The sequence below is a fragment of the Nansenia antarctica genome (assembly GCF_963989245.1).
Source record: "Nansenia antarctica genome assembly, chromosome: 3".
NCBI lineage: Eukaryota > Metazoa > Chordata > Actinopteri > Argentiniformes > Microstomatidae > Nansenia > Nansenia antarctica.
This window is the reverse complement of record NC_137688.1, coordinates 65491777-65516080: the sequence shown is the minus strand read 5'-3', so window position 1 is coordinate 65516080 and position 24304 is coordinate 65491777. Positions and strand designations below refer to the sequence as shown.

The 24304-nt window shown below is 45.3% G+C and overlaps 2 protein-coding genes across 2 annotated transcripts in view; one reads left to right on the top strand and one right to left on the bottom strand.

The window, feature by feature from the left end:
- LOC308152940 (histone H3.2) overlaps positions 1-24304 on the bottom strand; it is a gene marked incomplete at its 3' end in the record, with an annotated part of 110290 nt that overhangs the window by 17136 nt on the left and 68850 nt on the right. The gene's annotated exons all lie outside the window — the stretch shown is intronic.
- LOC308152942 (histone H3.2) overlaps positions 1-24304 on the top strand; it is a gene marked incomplete at its 3' end in the record, with an annotated part of 136982 nt that overhangs the window by 100175 nt on the left and 12503 nt on the right. The window lies entirely within an intron of this gene.

The following is a 24304-nucleotide window of genomic DNA, read 5'->3' as shown; positions in this document are numbered from 1 at the left end:
AGGCTATAAAATTATGGTGCAGGCTAATTTACAAGAATTGACACGATTACAATGGTGTTTGAAGCCTTTGCATGAAATCTTCGGTTAAATGTAAAAAAAAAAAAAATGAATGACTTAGTCAGGTCTCGACCTCGCAACCTTTGGAACTCGAGTCCGCAGCCTTAACCACTACGCCGGCCAGACCGCTGTGATAACGGTAATGCAAGTTGAGACAATTACTTTTTTTTTTTACACTCTTTTCTTTATTAGATCGATCTATCTATCACACTTTCAAAATATCAAGTTATCTATCACACAATCAAACTATCTATCGATCGATCACACTTTCAAAATATCAAATTATCTATCTATCACACAGTCAAACTATCTAATCAAACTATCTAATCTATCTATCTCATGTGAAGTGGGAACTAATATTTCCTAAAAGACACATGAGGAACTTTCGTTCAGGGTTTAGTTTCCGCCTGTGAGCCTTTTTTGACGCACGGATGACTATAGCCTGTGTTTTAGCCTGGTCGGGACCAGGCTAATTATATCTGACTCAGAAGGAGCTCAACCAAGCAGCGAATTATTTGAGCCACATTGATGGCACCGAACGCAAGCTAACATTTTCGAGGCTTAGAACTTTATCGAGGCTTAGAACTTTATCGAGCTTTGTGGAATATGGCCCTGGACTAAATCACACTATTGATTATACATTTAATTGAATTGTTGCCCTTCTGGTTGTCCTCCGCGGTGTATTGAAGAACATATTGTAGATGTTCTCCATGTCCATTTGTTGCTGTCGGTGGTAGTAGAGGAGCAACAGTAAATTTTGCTGTAAAAGCCCAATCAAGCTCAATAGGTTCTATATCGTGGAGCTCCGCCCTATAGGGGAGCTCTGCTCCTATTGGTTTACCCGCTACCTAAAGTAGCCAATGACTGAATTTTTCAATGCCTGCGCCCGCCTGGGGTGCTATATAAAGGGGCGTCCTTCGCTCCATCATTCTCCCAAAAAGTTCAGCACGGGTTTATATCTGAAGACTGAGAAGGACGACTACTAAGACTGGAGGACCCGCCAGACTTTTCCCTTCAAGATGGATCGTCCGCCGCCTATGGAGAAGTTCCTCCGGGACGCCTGCCGCTGCGACTTCCAAGCAGCGGAGGACGCTTTTCAGCGGAGGAAACTTTTCCCTTCAGCGATGGATCGTTCGCCGCCGACCACGAAGAAGTTCCTCCGGGACACCTGCCGCTGCGATTTTCTAGCAGCGGAGGACAAGCAAGAACGGCGTTCTGGGCAGGCACCTCCCCAAGTAGGGATGGTCCCGCCCGCTCAGCCGGCCCTGACATCACGCCGCCCTCACCCAGCTGAGTGGTCGGTGCCAATGTCAGAATCAGAAAGCTCTGATGAGAGCGAGCGGCAGGTAGAGCACGTGCTCCCCGCCCTCGCCGCCCCATCTCGGTGCGCAGGCGGCGGCAGCGGCGAATAACATCGCCGTGTTTAACGCCGCCATTGCGAAAATCACTGCGAAACGGAGGTTTCGGCGTGATGCGGCACTGGCTCTACCTCTAAACGACGGAGCCATGCCCCACTCGGCATCCCCAGCCCCCGCCGCTGACCACTGGGAGGGCCCGCTACGGCCCCCCACGGCAGCGTGGCCCGGTTTCACGGGCGGAGGGGTCGGTAATGACCCCACCACCGGTTTCCTCTTCATGGCTGCTACCTCATAAAGAGGCAAAAGAAGGAAAATCCCCACCTTACTTTTTCAGTAAAGGAGATTTTTCCCATGTTATCTACCGGAGCGGAGACCCACCTGCCTTGTCGGAGCGTGGTCCAATCGCTACCGGTTAAAAACAAGGCGGAGACTGGCCCAGCTTACCAGCGTGTGGCCAGCTCTCTGCCTAGCGGACTACCTGCCGCTGCGATTTTCTAGCAGCGGAGGACAAGCAAGAACGGCGTTCTGGGCAGGCACCTCCCCAAGTAGGGATGGTCCCGCCCGCTCAGCCGGCCCTGACATCACGCCGCCCTCACCCAGCTGAGTGGTCGGTGCCGGTGTCAGAATCAGAAAGCTCTGATGAGAGCGAGCGGCAGGTAGAGCACGTGCTCCCCGCCTTCGCCGCCCCATCTCGGTGCGCAGGCGGCGGCAGCGGCGAATAACATCGCTGTGTTTAACGCCGCCATTGCGAAAATCACTGCGAAACGGAGGTTTCGGCGTGATGCGGCACTGGCTCTACCTCTAAACGACGGAGCCATGCCCCACTCGGCATCCCCAGCCCCCGCCGCTGACCACTGGGAGGGCCCGCTACGGCCCCCCACGGCAGCGTGGCCCGGTTTCACGGGCGGAGGGGTCGGTAATGACCCCACCACCGGTTTCCTCTTCATGGCTGCTACCTCATAAAGAGGCAAAAGAAGGAAAATCCCCACCCTACTTTTTCAGTAAAGGAGATTTTTCCCATGTTATCTACCGGAGCGGAGACCCACCTGCCTTGTCGGAGCGTGGTCCAATCGCTACCGGTTAGAAACAAGGCGGAGACTGGCCCAGCTTACCAGCGTGTGGCCAGCTCTCTGCCTAGCGGACTAACCCCTATCGGTTAAACACCCCTGTCTGTAGCCGTATGGAGGGACCGTTATTTACATCAAAAACTCCTCCATGTCTATCAAGACCTGGCCCAGCTCATGAGCGTGCGGCGTTTTTTTTTTTTTTGGTTATCAGGCATAATAAACCTACGTCGATAAAGGGCATTGTTACTCAAAACAAGCACTCTTTACAGACGGCAAACCATCCCTAAGGAAGATTTTCCATGGTATCTACCAGAGCGGAGACCCACCTGCCTTGTCAGAGTGTGGTCGAATCGCTACCGGTTAGAAACAAGGCGGAGACTGGCCCAGCTTACCGGCGTGTGGCCAGCTCTCTGCCTAGCGGACTTACCCCTATCACGACACGAGGCGGGTTAAACACCCCTGTCTGTAGCCGTATAGAGGGACCGTTATCTACCAGAGCGGAGATCGACCTGCCTTGTCAGAGTGTGGTCGACTCGCTACAACAAACCGGAGTCTGGCCCAGCTTACCGGCGTGTGGCCAGCTCTCTGCGGACTTACCCCTATCACGACACGTAGCGGGTTAAACACCCCTGTATGTAGCCGTATAGAGGGGTCGTTATGTACATCAAAAACCCCTCCATGTCTTTTTTTTTTTTTTTTTTAAATTTGTTTTTCAGATTTTATCCCTTTTTTCACCCAATTTGGTAGCCAATTTAACCCAACTTAGCATCCAATTATCCCCTGCCTATTGCATTGGATCCGCCGCCCGACCCCGTGGCCGGCAGTCCCAAAGGAGGGCGCCAGGCAGACAAGGCTGACTGGCTCCTCGAGCCCAGTACCGTTATTCCGGCACCCCAGGGGGCGGTGTTGCGCGACGGATCCTAGTCCAGAAATACTCCTATACCCCCCCTCGGAAGCGGCCGGCCAATATGCCGCTTCCCGTGTGCCTCGGCCATATTCTGGATCTGGCGAGCCGGGATACGAACCCCGGCCCCGGTGGGCAGCATGCACTAGCGGCCAGTGCGTAGACCGCTACACCACCGCGGGGCCAACCCCTCCATGTCTATCAAGACCTGGCCCAGCTCATGAGCGTGCGGCCGGTTCTTTGATTATCAGGCATAATAAACCTGCGTCAATAAAGAGCATTGTTACACATAACAAACACTCTTTACAGACGGCAGCCCATCCCTTTCGAAATGACCCCACCTTGGGCTGTGCCACCTCCTCGGTGTGCAGCGGCGGCTGGGATCATACAGAAATTCAAGTTTTTTCTGTCGACTGCACCACAACAGACGGTCCAGCCGCTGTCGTTGCGTTATGCAGAATGACTAGAAGGGACAGGTATTCTGTCGGGCTGGCTAGACAGGACATTGAGGAGGGGATATGCACTACAGTTCATTCAGCCTCCTCCGCCCTTCAGGGGCGTGAGAGAGACTGTTTTTTGTCCTGCCCGATAAAGACACGTGCGCTCCAGGAGGAGATTACGAATCTCCTAACAAAGGGCGCAGTGACATTGGTTCCGAGGGACCAGTGGGACATGAGATGGTACTCCCCGTATTTCCTTGTTCCAAAGAATTCGGGAGACATGAGACCCATACTAGATTTCAGGGTCCTCAACGAGAGAGTGGCGAAACGCCCCTTTCGTAGATACCTGAGGGTCGCGTATTTCGTGTGCCAATCACAGAGTGGCACAGGAAATTCCTACGTTTTGTTTTCCAAAGGAAGGTTTACGAGTACACGCGCCTGCCCTTCGGGTGCACGCTTGCTCCTCGTTTTTTCTCCAAATGCGTGCAGACAGCACTCGAACCACTGAGGCGAAACGAGATACGCATATTAGCATATCTCGACGACCTACTGGTCTTGGCCCAATGCCCAAATCGAGCCATTCGGGACGCAACCTCACTGGTGCAGCACCTCACTCAGCTGGGGTTAGCTGTAAACTGGACAGAGAGTGCTCCGTGGCCGGCTCAACAGTTTTCCTATCTAGGCATTCAGTTGGATACTGCCGAGATGAGGGCCAGTTTATCGGCACCACGGAGAGCGACACTGACGTCAGCTCTCCGGGTGTGTCGAGTGACAAATACAATCATCGCTCTGTCAAGGATGTCCTTACTAGGACTGATGTCTGCAGCCCATGTAGTGGTCCCCTTAGGCCTGTTACACATGCGCAGACTGCAGAGGCGGTTCGCACGACTGCGACGGGTTCCAGTGAGACGCCGTCGCAAGTTGATTGTAATACAGAGATCGGTCAAAACCGACCTCAGCTACTGGAGAGACCCGCGCGTCATCGCGCGCGGAGTCGCCTGAGTTCGCTGAAAGCTCTCCATATTCCAGGTCTGCTCAACGAAGGAGCAGATCTGTTATCACGGGGAGGCCCGAGGGACGACGACTGGAGGTTAGCACCCTCCATTGTGTCGCTGATTTGGGCACGGTTCGGGCAAGCAGAAGTGGTTCTGTTTGCGTCACGGACGAATGCGCAGTGTCACCTTTGGTTCTCCCTGCGCGAACAGGACAACCCGCCATTGGGAGTCGATACATTCGCACTCCACCCATGGCCGAGGGTCCTGTTATACGCGTTCCCACCCCTGACATCTATCCTCCCACTGTTGGCACGAGTGAGGTCAGAGAGGCTAGAGTTAATTCTTGTAGCCCCGGACCGTCCCGGAGCCCCGTGGTTTCCGGAACTGATGGAGATGTTGGTAGAGGGCCCATGGCCCATACCTCATCGACAAGATGCACTCTCTCAAGCCGGAGGCTTGGTGAAGGGGCCGCCTATGAGGGGGGGCCCCTCATGGCCTGGTTACTGAGAGGGATTGTTAGAACGCAGGGGTCTGACAGACGCGGTCATTCAGACCATTCAGAGTGCGCGCGCGCAATCCACTGCAAAGGGATATGCAGCGCGCTGGCGAGTTTTACACAGTGGTGTGAGGGACAGGACGTTGACCCTGTCTGTTGTCGGGTCGAAACGTTCTTGTGCTTCTTACAGTCGCTGTTGACAAGGGATTGGCGGCGGGAACTATTAAAGTTTACGCGGCTGCCATCTCAGCTTGTCATGAAGGTTTTGCGACAACGACACTGGTTTTTCAGTCATTCGCTGGTTTTAGCGTTTTTTGACTGGAGTGTGTAGGCTTAGACGCCCTCATAGGACTCTAATGCCAAAATGGGACCTGTCGATTGTGCTAGAGGCGCTGTGCGTGCCCCCATTCGAACCCATTGTCACTGTGTCGTTGCGTTGTATTGTCTCTCAAGACGAGTCTACTCCTCGCCTTGACTACGGCTGAGCGAGTGAGTGATTTGTGCGCTCTCTCGTCACGGGCAGATTGTTTGATCATATCTGATGACGAAACAAAAGCTGTATTACGCCCTAACCCGGATTTTATCCCTACGGTTAATCGTGGGTTTAGGGTTCAGAGCTGTGCTCTGAGCGCCTTTTTTTCCTCCTCCTCACGACGGAGAGAGGGAGAGGCGTTTTACATTGTATTGTCCGGTGCGCGCGTTGGCACAATATGTGAAGCGCGAGGCAGGACTGAGATCTTCTCCCCGGCTTCTGATCTGCTATGGCGGACAGAAAGCCGGGACACCACTCTCGAAACAGAGGCTGTCCCTTGTGGATTTGAGGCTATTAGCCTCGCATACGAATCGAAGGGGCAGCCCGTGCCGACTGGTATTCGGGCTCATTCCACCAGGGGCATGGCCGCATCAGTGGCCATTCTCAGGGGAGTGGGAGTGGAGGAGATATGTGTGGCGGCGTCTTGGTCGTCGCCATCACTTTTTATACGGTGTTACTTGAAGATATTTCTTCCTCATCCTTTTCTCATTCTGTCCTCAGTTTTGCTGATGACTGATGTAGTGGGGAAGGCACTTGGATTACCCTGGTCATGGGATTCTATTCAAGTGCTGTCAGGATGAATACGGATGTGCCTGGGGAAGGGACCCTCCTCCAGGACATGTTCCGTTAGATCAACAACCCTACGTGCTCACGTAAGGGTTAGGTCAGTGATATTCTTCCTCAATCCTTTCTCATTCTGTCCTCAGTTTGCTGATGACTGATGTTGTGGGAAGGGCACTTGGATTACCCTGGTCATGGGGATTCTATTCAAGTGCTGTCAGGATGAATACGGATGTGCCTGGGGAGGGGACCCTCCTCCAGGACATGTCTGTTAGATCAACAACCCAACGTAAGGGTTGGGTAAGTGATATTTCTTCCTCATCCTTTTCTCATTCTGTCCTCAGTTTGCTGAGGACTGATGTAGTGGGGATGGCACTTGGATTACCCTGGTTGGGGATGCTATTCAAGTGCTGTCAGGATGATTACGGATGTGCCTGGGGAGGGGACCCTCCTCCAGGACATGTTCCGTTAGATCTACAACCCTGCGTGCTCACGTAAGGGCTAGATCAGTGGAGCAGACTCGGTGTGGGTTGGGCCAACTTTTTAAGGTTGTCTTGAACCAACATCAGTGGTCAGCTCCGGGTGCCGCTGAGATTGTTTTCGGATTAATAGTCTCAGTGGGGGTACATTTGGCCTCGCTCGCTCCGCCTAAACCAATAGGAGCAGAGCTCCCCTATGGGGCGGAGCTCCACGATATAGAACGATAGTTATGGAGATAGACTCCAGTTCTATGAGTGGAGCGGAGCCCCATAGGGCTGCTGGCCCACTTCGACTCGTTCAAACCCGGCTGTTTTGTATGTTTGGGAGAATGATGGAGCGAAGGACGCCCCTTTATATAGCACCCCAGGCGGGCGCAGGCATTGAAAAATTCAGTCATTGGCTACTTTAGCTAGCGGGTAAACCAATAGGAGCAGAGCTCCCCTATGGGGCTCCGCTCCACTCATAGAACTGGAGTCTATCTCCATAACTATCGTTCTGCAGCACGAACGCAACAACTCTGTAAGGTGCCATTGTTGTTGTTGTTGTTGTTGGCTGGGTTAGCGCATGCGTGTTACATAAAACAGCTGCACTGCGCATCATCTACGCGCATGATGACGTGACGAATACAAAACAAACGTCTATCTCGTCCAGACGTCAAAAAATATACAGCGTTTTTTAAGGATCTTCACTCTGGCAGGCGTTTTTAAACATCTTCGTTTTCAGAGGGCAAAAACTCGTTTGCGTCTGGACGAACCCCCCAAAACGAATAGAAACATCCACGTTTGTCAAAAAAACGTATAGGGCCTCAGGTTGTAAATCTCGGATTTTCCCATCCGGCCATAGGTCCTACCCTTTCCGGCCATAGGTTGCGCTATGATTCGCTGTGCCAACTGTGACGCCTCCCACTCTGCCTGCATATTGGCTGTGGCTGGAGCCTGGGCAGAGTGGGTGGGTCGTTAGTTTGAGTGGTGTCACCTGGGTTTGGGGAGCTGGGGATATATATATGAGAGGGGTGTCCTCAGCTCTCTCTCTCTTCCTTATGATTTGGGTTCTGTTGGTAAGGTCGCTGGGTACCTGGTTTTTGGGGCCTTTTAGTTTTACACTACATACGTTCATACACCTTACACATACAACATACATTCTACAACCATTCACTCATGGCATACACTACTGATTCTTATCCATAATCATATACATGTTATTTAGTTTATTTTGGTTCATTTAAGTAAATAAAACTTTAATTGTATCATTTAAACGCATGTGTGGACTCCCTTATTTGTTACTACCTTCGGGTGTGTAACAAATCGATGACGACGAAAATCCATTATTAGATCTGAAACAGGGCCCCTTGATGCATTTTTAGGTGGCCAGTGTTTTGCCGGTAAACAACAGACATCCGTATTCTTCATTATAAACTTCCGTTATGCAATAAAATAAATGAATCAAAAACTAAACGCAAAGAAGTAGACTACCTAAAACAAAGGAAATGGAGCACATGTATTTAATTGTGTACACCGATTTTTGTAAATAATAAAAATGTCACTTCATAGTAAAAATGCCAATTTTCCTCAGCCAGTGATGAACTCCAGCTGATGATCACAATCACATTCACTGTTGAAACCTGCATTTTTTTTTTAATTAATGAAAATCCACTCCCTGCATTCATTTAATTGAACCAAACCCTACCACATCGGCTATGAGGCTTGACAATGCATTTTGCTACTGTGATATAACTCAAAAAGCCAGTGGCTCTCAATATGCCATTGACATTAGACCTGAAAATAAACCATTCAGCTCAGGCCTTTCACCTAAAGATCTGAGGAAACAAAGCCATAGCTTTAGTTAAATGAATACATAAGAGACAACTCAAATTACGAGCCTTGGATGTCACAAAAAACAAAAGGCTTTCAAATGGGAAGACACAATACATGTGCTTTTATTTATAGTTAACAGATGAAAATTGCCACACCGAAATGGAAACAAGACATTCTGTGTGTGTGAGTTCTGTACTTCTATCCACATCAGTTTCTCCCTGCTGTCTTAAAGTGACAAGCACCCTTTTCTCAAACACACACAGTAAAGTCCAAATGGACCTAACCCTAGGAAGCAAGTTGCCTAATGGCATGAAAATGCAACATGTTGTACTTGTTGTGTGCCTGTACGTGTGAGAAGATGTATTTTTCCACTAGGCACTTCACATCAAGCACTACAACTCCCTACAGTTTTCCGCTTCGTCGCGTGCAGGGCCTCTAGGGAATGGCCTAGGAGGGTGAAAGTTGACATGGTACAATGTCCCATGAAGGGGAAGGAGTGTGTAGTTTGGTGAGTGTGACTCTTTCGCAGCCTGTTCCCTGGGCCCAAACGTACCCCAGCAGGAGCACCTTTCAGTCAAAGGGCACAGACCTATGAAGGCCTCTAGGGAATGGCCTAGGAGGGTGAAAGTTGACATGGTACAATGTAGGGATACAATGAAGGAGTGTGTAGAGTTTGGTGAGTGTGACTCTTTCGCAGCCCGTTCCCTGGGCCCAAACGTACGCCAGCAGCAGCACCCACTTTAATTCAGGCTTTTCGGCCTAGGCAACTATAAGTAGACAACTCCCTGGCTTAAGTCTTCCTAGGAGGGTGAAAGTTGACATGGTACAATGTAGGGATACAATGAAGGAGTGTGTCAAGTTTGGTGAGTGTGACTCTTTCGCAGCCCGTTTCCTGGGCCCAAACGTACCCCAGCACTTTAATTCAGGCTTTTGGGCCTAGTCTAGTGTGACATTAAAGGTTAAAGGACTTTAGCTCAGTCTGTGGTTAGAGTGTCTGTAGTTAGAGTGTCTGTGGTTAGAGTGTCTGTGGTTTGAGTGTGTGTTAGTTTGTGTGTCTGAATGTGTGTGAAGTTCAGAATCCGAGAGAGAGTGAGAGAGAGTGAGAGAGTGAGAGAGAGAGAGTGAGAGAGAGTGAGAGAAAAAAAAAAGTGTGTGTGTGAGAGAGAGAGAGTGAGAGAGAGTGTGAGTGTGTGTGTGTGTGTGTGTGAGAGAGAGAGAGAGAGAGAGAGTGTGTGTGTGTGTGAGAGAGAGAGTGTGTGTGTGTGTGTGTGTGTGTGTGTGTGTGCCTGTGTATACTACTATGTGGGGACTGAGGTCTGACAGCACAACCACGGTGTGGGGATCCAAAACAGAGTGAGAGAGTGGTCCACACAACACAACATCTGCTGACTTTTTTAGACACTCTTTACAGGGACATAATCCCTGAGAATGAGAGGGGTCTAAATGGAGACCATCTGAACAAGTATGTTGTTGTATGGGATAATGTGCGTTTTCACCACTCAGATCTGGTCAGACAGTGGTTTGCAGCACATGAAAGGATGCTGGTGGAATATCTCCCTCCCTACTCCCCATTCCTGAATCCAATAGAGGAGTTTTTCTCTGCCTGGAGGTGGAAGGTATATGACCGGCATCCACATACCCAAATGGCCTTGCTAGCAGAGGGTGGATTCGCCACTCAGGGAGATACTTTCCTCGCTGCATTACCAGGGATGATATTCGCTGTGATGTCGATGAAAATATGTGGCCAGACAGACAGGAACGTCTGGATGTCAATGAATGATTTACAGTATGTTGGATGTTCCAATTCAGTTCCAATATGTACTGCAATATTGTTTACAGTTGTGCACAGCTCTACCCAAAGGGTGTTTCTTATGTTTGTGGTAAACAAGTTTGTATTTTTCTTTTGCACAATGCTGTGAACAAATTAGAATTGCAAAGAGCATATGCAGTAAAAATGTGAAACATAACTATTCAGCGTCTTGTACTCATTTACCTCACTAAATACAGTAATGTGTAACCCACTGTAGATTTCAAATGGCTGTGCAAATAGTGTATAGTACTGTCTTGAGCATTTTCAGGTAGTGTCACCAAGATCTGACTTTTTTGCATTGGAAAACACTTACAGAGTGAACTGTCATAATGAAAACATGACAAAGCCATTTGACCATCTTGTTCATAAACAATGGTGTCAGGACTTTTCATTTTGATGACACTGACACTTTCATTGACATGAATACTTGCTTTTGAGGAATGAACTATCCATTTTGAGCAAGTGACACGCTTTTGCAGGTTAACACCTAGGTTTTGCAGTTTGTACTAATTGTTCTGAGAAATGCACTAACTGTTGTGCAAATGTTAATAGTGATGTGAGAAATGCACCAAAGCGACTGAGAAAAACTGTAACAGGTCAAGTTACATGTTAACATAGGACCCCTTCTTTGATATCACCTTCACAATTCTTGCATCCATTGAACTTGTGAGTTTTTGGACAGTTTCTGCTTGAATTTCTTTGCAGGATGCCAGAATAGCCTCCCAGAGCTGCTGTTTTGATGTGAACTGCCTCCCACCCTCATATATATTTTGCTTGAGGATGCTCCAAAGGTTCTCAATAGGGTTGAGGTCAGGGGAAGATGGGGGCCACACCATGAGTTTCTCTCCTTTTATGCCTATAGCAGCCAATGACACAGAGGTATTCTGGTGATGTCTCCCCTCCCCCGCCCCAACCTGCAGCTGACCTGGCTGTGACCTTTCAGAGGGCCAAGCAGTATGGTACCAATTCAGTCTGAGAAACAGACCAACAGAAATCTGCAGCAGTAGTTTTATTAACAGTAGACTGATTTTATTTTAAGTTTATATCATTCTAATAACATACTATTGTGATTTTCATATATTTTTTAAATCTGTATTTCCTGTTTTTTCACTGTTAAAATATATTGAGCATATAATTGAGCGCTGTTTGGTGATACATTGGGCTAGAGACTAAAGTTCAGGAGGTCGGCAATGTTAAATGAACGGCTGAGGCCTGAGTGTGCTGCTAGCTGTGGAAGGTGCTGTGTGGGGGAGGGGGAGGCGAATAGTGAGTGACTAAATTGAGCGCTGTTTGGTGATACATTGGGCTAGAGACTTGAAATCACGTTTGGCTGAAAGCTGGCATCCCACTGATGGCGTGTGTCTTTTTCTGTTCCCCTGGCTACATAGGAAGTGTCCCAAAAGTGAGCCTAAAGTTCAGGAGGTCGGCAATGTTAAATGAACGGCTGAGGCCTGAGTGTATTAGTAATAAGTACTATATTTGTAATTTTAAGGAGAGTTCTGTAAATGCGTTAATGTAGTGTACCAGAACTGTGTATTAAAAATGACAACATTCTCAATCATGCAAGCCATATAATGGTTTAAATTATAAAAACATTTAAAACTGTTGTTTTATCTTTAAATAATTACAAAACATAAAGGGATTAAGCAGTTCTACATTTATGAATAATAATTATTCATCTTGTTCCAGAAAACCAGTTATTCCCGTGTGCATTGAATGCAGCAGTAGCTTTGGGGAAAGTTTGGAGGTGCAGGTGCTTAATTGATGTCTCCCCTCCCCCGCCCCAACCTGCAGCTGACCTGGCTGTGACCTTTCAGAGGGCCAAGCAGTATGGAACCAATTCAGTATGAGAAACAGACCAACAGAAATCTGCAGCAGTAGTTTTATTAACAGTAGACTGATTTTATTTTAAGTTTATATCATTCTAATAACATACTATTGTGATTTATTTAATTTTTTTAAATCTGTATTTCCTGTTTTTTCACTGTTAAAATATATTAAGCATATCATTGAGTGCTGTTTGGTGGTACATTGGGCTAGAGACTTGAAATCACTTTTGGCTGAAAGCTGGCATCCCACTGATGGTGTGTGTCTTTTTCTGTTCCCCTGGCTACATAGGAAGTGTCCCAAAAGTGAGCCTAAAGTTCAGGAGGTCGCCAATGTTAAACGGCTGAGTGGGGAGGGGTAGTGAGTGACTAAATTGAGTGCTGTTTGGTGATACATTGGGCTAGAGACCTGAAATCACTTTTGGCTGAAAGCTGGCATCCCACTGATGGCGTGTGTCTTTTTCTGTTCCCCTGGCTACATAGGAAGTGTCCCAAAAGTGAGCCTAAAGTTCAGGAGGTCGCCAATGTTAAACGGCTGAGTGGGGAGGGGTAGTGAGTGACTAAATTGAGTGCTGTTTGGTGATACATTGGGCTAGAGACCTGAAATCACTTTTGGCTGAAAGCTGGCATCCCACTGATGGTGTGTGTCTTTTTCTGTTCCCCTGGCTACATAGGAAGTGTCCCAAAAGTGAGCCTAAAGTTCAGGAGGTCGCCAATGTTAAACGTCTGAGTGGGGAGGGGTAGTGAGTGACTAAATTGAGCGCTGTTTGGTGATACATTGGGCTAGAGACTTGAAATCACTTTTGGCTGAAAGATGGCATCCCACTGATGGCGTGTGTCTTTTTCTGTTCCCCTGGCTACATAGGAAGTGTCCCAAAAGTGAGCCTAAAGTTCAGGAGGTCGCCAATTAGTCTAGCAGGAAGGGCCCTCAGATTTTGAGATACCCCTACCCGAGGTAGAGCAAATGACAACCATGATTTTTCTTATCTTTAGGGTCTCCCATTAATGAAATTGATTGTTGTCAAATTTTATTTTTGGGGAAAAGATGTTTTTTTGGTTGTTCTTTAGAGCTACCCCAATCCCTGAAAAAGAGCCAAATTAGACCAGGCCGAATATGGGGAAGGTGACAAAAAAGCCCATAACTTGAGAATGATCACTCCTTTCCTCTTCAGATTTGCTGAGGTATGAACCAGGTGGTTGTCCTACATCACCAAATAGTCAGACAACTATTTACCTAAATAAATACTGAATTATAGTCCTGTAAACTTAGCTTTAGTTTAGACGGAAATTGTACTTTTTGGTGACAGGAACATAGGACTCCATCACTTTTCTCTCATTTATCAGAAAAACAGAAATCCCTGAAAAGTATATCATTACTGAATTGTCTAGGGTGCTATTGAACAATAACCAGTGGTTGTATGGAAATATCTCATACAGTTCTATTGCCAATGAGATTTCTTTAGACATAGGCCTACCTCTTCTCTGATACAGTCAAATTCCGAATGGGGGATAAGTGGCATAATAGCCTATAAGTTAAGAATGCTCACTCTGATGGTCATGATATTTGGAGAGGGAAATACCAGGTGGCTGAACTACATCACCAAATAGTCAGAATAAGAGTAACCCAATCAATCCATTTTCCATTTTCTTTTTTCCATATAGGAGTAGCGCAAATTCTCTTGCGACTGGCAAAGACTCTTCCAAGCTGGCAGAGAGTCCAAAATGGGCCAGATCTTTGAGCTCGCTGAGATGGGTCTTGAGTTTGTTGAATGCTGTTGTCTTTCCTATTCTGTACAAACTACTTGTTGTGTCACAGCCAGTGAGTGCATGACATGCTGGTAGACAGTTAGACATGTCTTTTCCAATCTTCTCAGATATGGTGTTGATGGGGACATAGCTCTCTCTCATTCCATGGCCTGTATGCATGTACACCAGAGATGAACCAAACATTTCTTTGCTTGCATAGTATATGAGCAGTACTTCCACATCTGTGTCATCAGACCTCACAATGATGTGGGAATATGACTCTGCAAGATGTATGGCATGGAGCACCATCCTTGTGTCTGCCTCCTCCTGATCACTGTACAGTGATGTCAAACTGCTGACTCCTGCTGTGCAGATGCTCTTCACCTCCTCCCCTTTGTCAAATCCACCTGCCAAGATGATGGAGTCATCTGAGTGTAGTCTCTATGGGGCTGCAGTGACAATGTAGTTGCTCACAAACATGCACAGTGCAGTCTTGTTTCCACTACTCCTCAAGTACTTCCTGTAGTTTGGGACATTTGTGTTGCCAGTGATAACATGTGTAGGCCTTCCATCACTTGCACCTCTCCTTTGCCTCTCCAGGTCTTTGATTGACTGTGGGCCGTCATACCTGTCAAATACCATGACCACACATTGCATTTCATCCTGCCAGCAGCCCGGAACCATGGTATTGCTTCAAACATGCAGTTGAGATGAAGGTCAAAGTTAGCTTCACGCTCTGATCGTAGCATTCTGAGTAAGAGATCAGCCCCTTTGAGGAAATTCAGCCAGTACTTAAAAGTTGCTGATTGTTGAACTCCCCTCTCTGAAAACTGTTGTATTCTTCTCCTCAGTTCAGGAAGGTCTGTCTCCACTTCACTTAAGAACTGTCTGGCAGAGACCTGGTCGTCGCCATGAAAGGCATGCTGCACATCTCGCAGGAGGTGTTCTTGTTCAGCAGACAATGGACTTTGGCCTTTTTTGTTCAGCCAGGAGACCAGTGCCATCCAGAAGAGCCTGAACAGAGCCTCTGAAACAACCTTGATGCTCCTCACACCTCTTGTCAGTTGTTTCCCCTGAAGCATCTGCCGAGCTGTTGCGTCAGCATAGACTCCAGACTCGGTTATCATGTCAAAGAGGCCCCCGTCTGCATACACCTTCCCAATGCTTGCCAGAAAGGCCATGGTGACGTGCATTCCTCCAATTCTCATGGTGATCTTGCCATCCAAAGCTTCAGGTTTGCTCCACAGAATTTGCTGTGCTTTGCTGTAGATGGCAAGGTCAGCAGTTACAAGTATATGCCTCTGTCCCAGTTCTTGAGCAAGCTGTGTGAGCTGCAAAAGAGCTGTATAGATTGTAGATAGGTCTGATGGTGAAGCTCTTATGAAGGGCATATATTGTACTGTTGTTAATGGGATGTCTGACGTGGATACATAGGCATTGAATGCAGACCATCCTGGGATTCTCTGGTCTTCTTCTTTCATGATACGGCTCACCTTCCAAAGTAAGTCTTGGCCTTCTGCTGCCTGAGCTTTTGTGCTGTCTGATTTGAGGACCTGTGGTAGAACTGCTGGTGGTTCAGATCGCCTACCTGGCTTGATGTATCTGAAATTCAAGAACAAGTCATTAGGCATCTTTTGTCATATAATTCAATCTTTAACAAAATGCCCTTACAAACAACAACACTCCAGATTCCTTAGATTATGATGTGTGACCTCACAAATAATGTGTAACTTGAATATTGGACAAATGCTAGTCTGACTTACACAAGTGTAATGTGAAACTTGAAGCCTCCAGTGCACATTACACATTTTACATTTTAATATTGGATTATATTGCATTAACATACAGTATATCAGAGCCATTTCAATCAAGTATTGCATGTGTCTGGCAGATAGTTGGTCTATAATATTTACCTCTGAACCTCTTCATTATCCAAATCACAGCTGTCCAGGGCATGGAGAGATCTCTCTGGGATTCTCAGGATGGGGTTGTGCGCTGTGGCAACATCACCTCTTCTGTATACAACAATTGCCATGGAATCTGTTGTATTTTTGCCATCCAGCGTCTCTTCATTCTGGTCAAAGTTGTCAATGGCTGCATCGATTATCCCATGTTCTGTGGTTCTTGTCAGTCCATTTGGAATGTAAACACCTTTGCTTCTCTGTAATTGATCTGCTGCTACTGATGTGAGAAATTGACGCACTTCATCATACGACACACAATGACCCATCATGTGTAGCTTGTTGATAAGGGCCTTGCTGCCAAACTCATGATGGATCATAATCCCAAGTCCTAGTGTGATAGGTGTACGCCTGCTGCAGCACTGTGCAATTAGATCATGGCAAAAGGTTATAACACTTGTGTTATTCTTCAGAGCTGGGTCCTCATCACAGGTCTGCACATTTTTAAATGCACCTGCATTGACACACCAGTTCACAAAATCATACAGAGTGTTTGGCACATATTCACTGCACTGGAGAAGGGAAAGCTTGTCACTGCTTATGTAGAATTGAGGCTCATGCTCAACCTTTTCCATAGTTTTCCTCAATATACCTGCAGCCTGGTGGAGGATTTGAGTGTCAGTGAGGGTCTCTGTTCTCTGTGGAGGCATTGTCTCCCTGTCTTCTGTTATGTTTTCTCTGAGGAGAGAAGCTTCTCTCATTGCATGGCCAACAGTCATGACACCAGAACAGATCAGATCAGGTTTTCCAGGACGTTCAATGAAGATGAGTTTATCCCCATAATGCTGGTTCATCTTTTCTTTGAGTTTCCAGGATTTATACATTGTTGGTTCTGTAGCTGTACTCAGTTTTCCTTTATAGCTCTCAGTTACAGCACTCAGTGTTGTGACAGTCATATGCTTTGAATTAGTTAATTCTTCAGTTAGCTCAATGAAAGCTCTTTCATGTTCATTTAACTTCTTTTCTGTTAAATGTTTGTTTCTAGCTGCTAGAATGTTCCTTTCTGAAAGATAGTGTCCTAGGCAACTTCTGTGATACTTTGCATCATAGGCAAAAAGATCTTCATAGGTCAGCATACGGTGATGTATTATTTCATCAAACCTCTCTGAGGCTGCGTTGAGGACCTTTGACCTTGTACTTTCACCTGTACCGGTACATATAGGGGTCAGGCCTTCTCTCTTTGTGACTTTCTGGCTGCAATTGAAACATTGGCTGCAAATGAAACACTAGCTACGGATGTCAAATCTAGTGTCTCTGGACAGTCTAAGTCTTTTACTGATCCTGGGGTGGTTCTTGATCACTGGTTGTAGGCGTATAGTTATGTGTGCTTGAATAACTGGCCCGACATGACCTGTGATATGAGACCTTGACCTTGAAGGACAGTATGTCATCTGAGTGGGGCGATAGTCTCTTATGAACTTCATCATCTCGTCCTTGAGCAACGTTCAGTATGGTTCTGAGTCCTTGTAAGCTGGGCTCTGCTAGCCTCTGCCTAGATCCGAATGCCTGCACTATGGTTTAAAAGCTCACAAATCTAACAACATATTCAACAACATATTAATATCATAGTTGGACATATGTGTTACCTGTTATCTGTCATTAGATTGGTGATAATCTGAACAGAACTGTCAATCGACAGCCCCTCTCCCTCTGAGATGGAGAATGTTATGGCTGCTGCTGCCCAGTTGGCTACACAGTTTTGAAACATGCAGCTGTCACTCAAACCAGAGTGGCAGAGAGTGTTCCACTGTCAAGCTTCAAAATTATTTCTATACTGTACTTTGAATTAAGGTTCCAGTTTTAATAAAACCTGTACTATTTACACCTATGTTTTAGAGGCTTGCAATTTAGAACTAATAAACTTTATTTTATTGGGTTACTCTTATTCTGACTATTTGGTGATGTAGTTCAGCCACCTGGTATTTCCCTCTCCAACTATAATGACCATCAGAGTGAGCATTCTTAACTTATAGGCTATTATGCCACTTATCCCCCATTCGGAATTTGACTGTATCAGAGAAGAGGTAGGCCTATGTCTAAAGAAATCTCATTTGCAATAGAACTGTATGAGATATTTCCAGACAACTACTGGTTATTGTTCAATAGCACCCTAGACAATTCAGTAATGATATATTTTTCAGGGATTTCTGTTTTTCTGATAAATGAGAGAAAAGTGATGGAGTCCTATGTTCCTGTCACCAAAAAGTAAAATTTCCGTCTAAACTAAAGCTAAGTTTACAGGACTATAATTCAGTATTTATTTAGGTAAATAGTTGTCTGACTATTTGGTGATGTAGGACAACCACCTGGTTCATACCTCAGCAAATCTGAAGAGGAAAGGAGTGATCATTCTCAAGTTATGGGCTTTTTTGTCACCTTCCCCATATTCGGCCTGGTCTAATTTGGCTCTTTTTCAGGGATTGGGGTAGCTCTAAAGAACAACCAAAAAAACATATTTTCCCCAAAAATAAAATTTGACAACAATCAATTTCATTAATGGGAGACCCTAAAGATAAGAAAAATCATTGTTGTCATTTGCTCTACCTCGGGTAGGGGTATCTCGAAAACTAAAGCCTTTTTTGAGGACTTGCTGCTAGACTAAATGTTAAACGGCTGAGTGGGGAGGGGTAGTGAGTGACTAAATTGAGCGCTGTTTGGTGATACATTGGGCTAGAGCAGGGGTCGGCAATTAGGTTTGGCCTCGGGCCAATTTTTTTTGAGCCACTAGATGGCGGGCCCGAACTTTTTTTTTTTTTTTTTTTTTTTTTTTTTCTAACACCAGGGGAGCCACCCCTCCTAAATTTCGTTGTTTGGTACCTGTACTGTAGCAATGACAATAAAGACCATTCATTCATTCCATTAATTCATTCATAAGTAATTGATTGTTAAAAAATGTGACACATTCTAATGCTTTGACTTTTCTTTCGAAAAATGTACACATCGCTAGTCAACTAACACAGCTTGTTTTGTGAGCCTGCTAACAATGTAAAGTAGTGTTGTAGTTAACTAGGTAACAATGTAAAGTAGTGTTGTAGTTAACTAGGTAACAATGTAAAGTAGTGTTCTAGGTAACTAGGTAACAATGTAAAGTAGTGTTGTAGTTAACTAGGTAACAATGTAAAGTAGTGTTGTAGTTAACTAGGTAACAATGTAAAGTAGTGTTGTAGTTAACTAGGTAACAATGTAAAGTAGTGTTCTAGTTAACTAGGTAACAATGTAAAGTAGTGTTCTAGTTAACTAGGTAACAATGTAAAGTAGTGTTGTAGTTAACTAGGTAACAATGTAAAGTAGTGTTGTAGTTAACTAGGTAACAATGTAAAGTAGTGTTGTAGTTAACTAGGTAACAATGTAAAGTAGTGTTGTAGTTAACTAGGTAACAATGTAAAGTAGTGTTGTAGTTAACTAGGTAGCAGTCCAATCCATTACGTTGCAGTATTTTGGCTTGACTAGCAAGTTTGTGTTGTGATTCTCAACAACGTTGAAACGTAGTTTCACCCTTTTCCATAGTTTTGAATAATAAATGTGTGGACTGACGATGTAGCGCAGCCTAGCTTATTCTAATAATTATTTAACATACTTTCATTCTGAATGATTCCCCCCTCCTCCCAGACAAGATCACATTATTATTGGATTGGTTGTTTGCCTGCCGGGTGAAGTTAGCTAAACATTTAACCTGCTAACTAGCAAGAGAAACATCATGTCACTCTCCAAAGGTGTAAAGAGGAAAGTTGACGGTGAAAACAGGGCATTTAAAGAGGAATGGACAGCGAACTATAATGTTCATCCTACCTGGTTTCATCAACGCAAAGCCGTTGTGAGACTCACATCTTCCGTGCTCACAATGTTCCCTTTCTATACATGCGAGTCGTCCTTTTCCTCAATGAATGTGATAAAGACGCACGAGAGGAATCGATTGATGCAAAAAAAAACTTGAGAACTGCCTGCGGATTAAAGTGACGTCCATATAACCAGATATCAAGCAAATACTGACCGATGGGAGATGCCACTTTTCACATTATTTCACATTATTAAAATACAATTAGGTTATTAAATACAATAACGACAGGCTTGGTACTTACTTAGTAAGTACCAAGCCTGTCGTTATTGTATTTAATAACCTAATTGTATTTTGTATATTTTGAATGAATGGCTCATTGTAATTATTATCCCTAATAGCGTGTTTGCTCTGTCGTTTCAGGAGCATAGGCCTATGCACCACCACCCCTCGCATAAGCGGATTACTTTTCTTTCTTTTCTTTTTTTCACCGATTTTGTTGTCAATGTTTTTCAGAATATTAAACTGAATTTGCTTTGTTACTGTTCATATGTGTGTTGCAGTCACATATACGTAAACATGACGTTTGAATTATTTACTGAGCTGGTGTTATTTTTTTCAAACCACACACGGCTATTTCAGCACTACACGTTGTCCACCTACTTATGATTCACTATGAGGGGTTCAGCGTCAGTGCGCTTCGGTGCACCCCGCTGCCTGATTGTCTGTCCCTGTGTCATTCACTCTCAACATGGATAAAAGTACAATAAGCATTATTCAGGTGGAGGTAGATTCTCTATTCGGACATTATAGGCGCTATATGTGGGACTGTCGGTCGGATATTGTAAAAAAAAAAAGAAAGAAAAAAAAAAAAAAAAAAAAAGTGGATTCTCCAAATATTCTGCTGGGCCAAATATTATTGGTGATGGGCCAGCAATGGCCCGCGGGCCGCCTATTGCCGACCCCTGGGCTAGAGACTTGAAATCACTTTTGGCTGAAAGCTGGCATCCCACTGATGGTGTGTGTCTTTTTCTGTTCCCCTGGCTACATAGGAAGTGTCCCAAAAGTGAGCCTAAAGTTCAGGAGGTCGGCAATGTTAAATGAACAGCTGAGGCCTGAGTGTGCTGCTGTCTGTGGAAGGTGCTGTGTGGGGGAGGGGTAGGCGAATAGTGAGTGACTAAATTGAGCGCTGTTTGGTGATACATTGGGCTAGAGAGTATTGAGTTACATGCTAAGTTGTATCAGTGCTAACTAGAGTACTGAGTTACATGCTAAGCTGTATCAGTGCTAACTAGAGTACTGAGTTACATGCTAAGCTGTATCAGTGCTAACTAGAGTACTGAGTTACATGCTAAGCTGTATCAGTGCTAACTAGTGTACTGAGTTACATGCTAAGCTGTATCAGTGCTAACTACTGTACTGAGTTACATGCTAAGCTGTATCAGTGCTAACTAGAGTATTGAGTTACATGCTAAGCTGTATCAGTGCTAACTAGAGTATTGAGTTACATGCTAAGCTGTATCAGTGCTAACTAGAGTACTGAGTTACATGCTAAGCTGTATCAGTGCTAACTAGAGTACTGAGTTACATGCTAAGCTGTATCAGTGCTAACTACTGTACTGAGTTACATGCTAAGCTGTATCAGTGCTAACTAGAGTACTGAGTTACATGCTAAGCTGTAACCCGAGTTAACAATAACTATACAATTATAGTGACAATAACAACAATAACAACAATAACATAGTGACAATAACTCACTATGTCAACCTGAGTGCGCTCCCGGGAGATTAAACAAACGCACCCAAAGTCTTCAAGGGTTCAGGGCTTGGATAAGGGCTCCATTTGGGATTCAACCAAAGTGTGTTAAGGTGTTCCCCAGAAAGATGGTAACATCTGAAAGTGTGTTAAGGTGTTCCCCAGAAAGATGGTAACATCTGAAAGTGTGTTATGGTCAGAGTTCGAGTTATGTGGGAGCCAATGGGAGCTGAGCTCCCATAGAGATGGTCTGAGGCTCTCTGAGCTCCCATGAAGGCAGTAAAATCAAAAATCTGTGGGGGTCGCTAATAATACATTACCACAACTATTATTTGATCTAAATGTCAATGTAATTAATATTATTTAATTTATATTATAAATATTGTAAAATAAACACGTTTTTCAAAAGAACTACGCGCACCATTAATCTCCTGTGAATGACAGTATGCCTTTGACTGCCTGCACTTCACCACCAAGACACCATGGGGCGCAGTAGAATATTGTGCAACAGCAAAAGGTTGATTAATCAGCTGTGCGGTAAACCGTTGGAACACACAGTGCACAGCTGATTAATCAATTAAACCAATAGAGTGAGACACCAGTTGCCTTTCAGGAAGTAGTGAGATCGTGCACCTAGCCTATTATTGAGAAGCAAACATTCATTAATTAGCTATACAGGAGTATATACATACAGTAGCTACCATGCCGCCCAAAAAAAGGCCACTGCTGCCTTGTCATCAAGCCTAGAAAATGTCGGGTTTTTATCAAAGAAACCTGCTATGACACCTAACGTTAGCCCTGCTGCTACTACTGTTACTACTACTGCTGCTACTACTGAGGACTCTGCTACCTACTGAAAACAGACCACTCAGCCTACTGAAAACAGACCACTCAGCCTACTGAAAACAGACCACTCAGCCTACTGAAAACAGACCACTCAGCCTACTGAAAACAGACCACTCAGCCTACTGAAAACAGACCACTCAGCCTACTGAAAACAGACCACTTTGGTCTATCTTGTCTCCGTAAAGGTAAGGTGGCTTTTACTTTTTACTAACCTAGTGTACTAACCTAATGTATTTTTCGCTCCTTCTGTATAGCAAAAATAACAAAATGATTGGCCGAGATACATGTGTGACTATCGCTTTTATAGCTGTTGTTTCATGTGGGGCTGTTGATGTGGTGAAATGAGTAGCCTGCAGCTGTAGCGTCAGGATATGTTGGGATTTGAGGATGATGTTTCTGTACCGGTACCGTTTTTAAAGTATCGATTTGTCACCGGTATCGAATAAAACCCAAACTGTACCCAACCCTAACTATATGTTTACATGCCAACTAATTAGCTAATTAATTTCTTTCATTTAGAGCTGAGGGGAGCAACAGAGAGACGGACAACAGGACAGCAACAGAGAGACAGACAACAGGACAGCAACAGAGAGACGGACAACAGGACAGCAACAGAGAGACAGACAACAGGACAGCAACAGAGAGACAGACAACAGGACAGTAACAGAGAGACAACGGGAGAGGAGAGCAATAGAGACAGAACTGAATGCACTGAACCTTTTTTTTATTCTTTGCATTATTAACACTGTTGTGTTATTGTGTTATTAAAGTGTTTAAGTGTTTTATGGTAAAGCATTATGAGTGGTGTGTGTGTGCAGGGTGCTCGTGAGTTGTATATTTTGGGGAGGGGGGAGGCTTGTGTATGGGGGCGGGGGGTCCTCACACAAAGGAGTAGCCTAGGGCCACTGACCACCTTAATCCGCTACTGCCTATAGCTAATTAAAACTTGTAAGTCCCATCGCTGTGTGGGCATGATTCGCGCGTGCATGAGAACATTTCGCACTGTTATTTTGGAGACCCCCACAGAGTTCAGCTTATAACTCGAACCCTGGTTATGGTGTCCCCAGAAAGATGGTAACATCTGAAAGTGTGTTATGGTGTCCCCAGAAAGATGGTAACATCTGAAAGTGTGTTATGGTGTCCCCGGAAAGATAGTAATATCTGAAAGTGTGTTATGGTGTCCCCAGAAAGATAGCAACCTGAGACTCCCCACATGGGTGGAAGAAGTCATGTCTTGAAAAAAGTATTGAATATTGCTAATTTGAAGTGAGATTCTGGTTCCTGATTTTTTTCTGATCATGCCTGATTTTTCTCAGTGCTGTACGGTGTCTAGAAAGGGGTGTCCCCACACGGGAGGTCCTAGTCATATTGTCCCACAATGTAGCATAAACAAGTATGTGTGTGTGTGAGAGAGAGAGAGAGAGAGAGAGAGTGTGTGTGTGTGTGTGTGTGAGAGAGAGAGAGAGAGAGAGTGTGAGTGTGTGTGTGTGTGAGAGAGAGAGAGAGAGAGAGAGAGAGAGTGTGAGTGTGTGTGTGTGTGTGTGCCTCATTTTAAGTACCCCTGCTCCACTACCCCCGCTATCCCTCACTAAAACCAGGGGTGTAGTGGAGGGTAAACCCAAGTAAACTCAGTTTACCCACCTCTTTAGAATTAGGCTGAGAGCGTCACTTATTTTCTGATCAACTGTATTAATTAATGAGGGGAAACAAGGTTGGTAAACTCTGCACTCAACAGAGTTTACCCATACATACATGTTACGAGGGGGGTCAGCGAAGATGACTCCCCATCGCCTCTGCTGGTCGAAGAGCGACATTACTCCAGCCCTGGACTAATTATGTTATGATTGTCACCTGTGAGTGTTTGTCTGTGTATATAGGTGT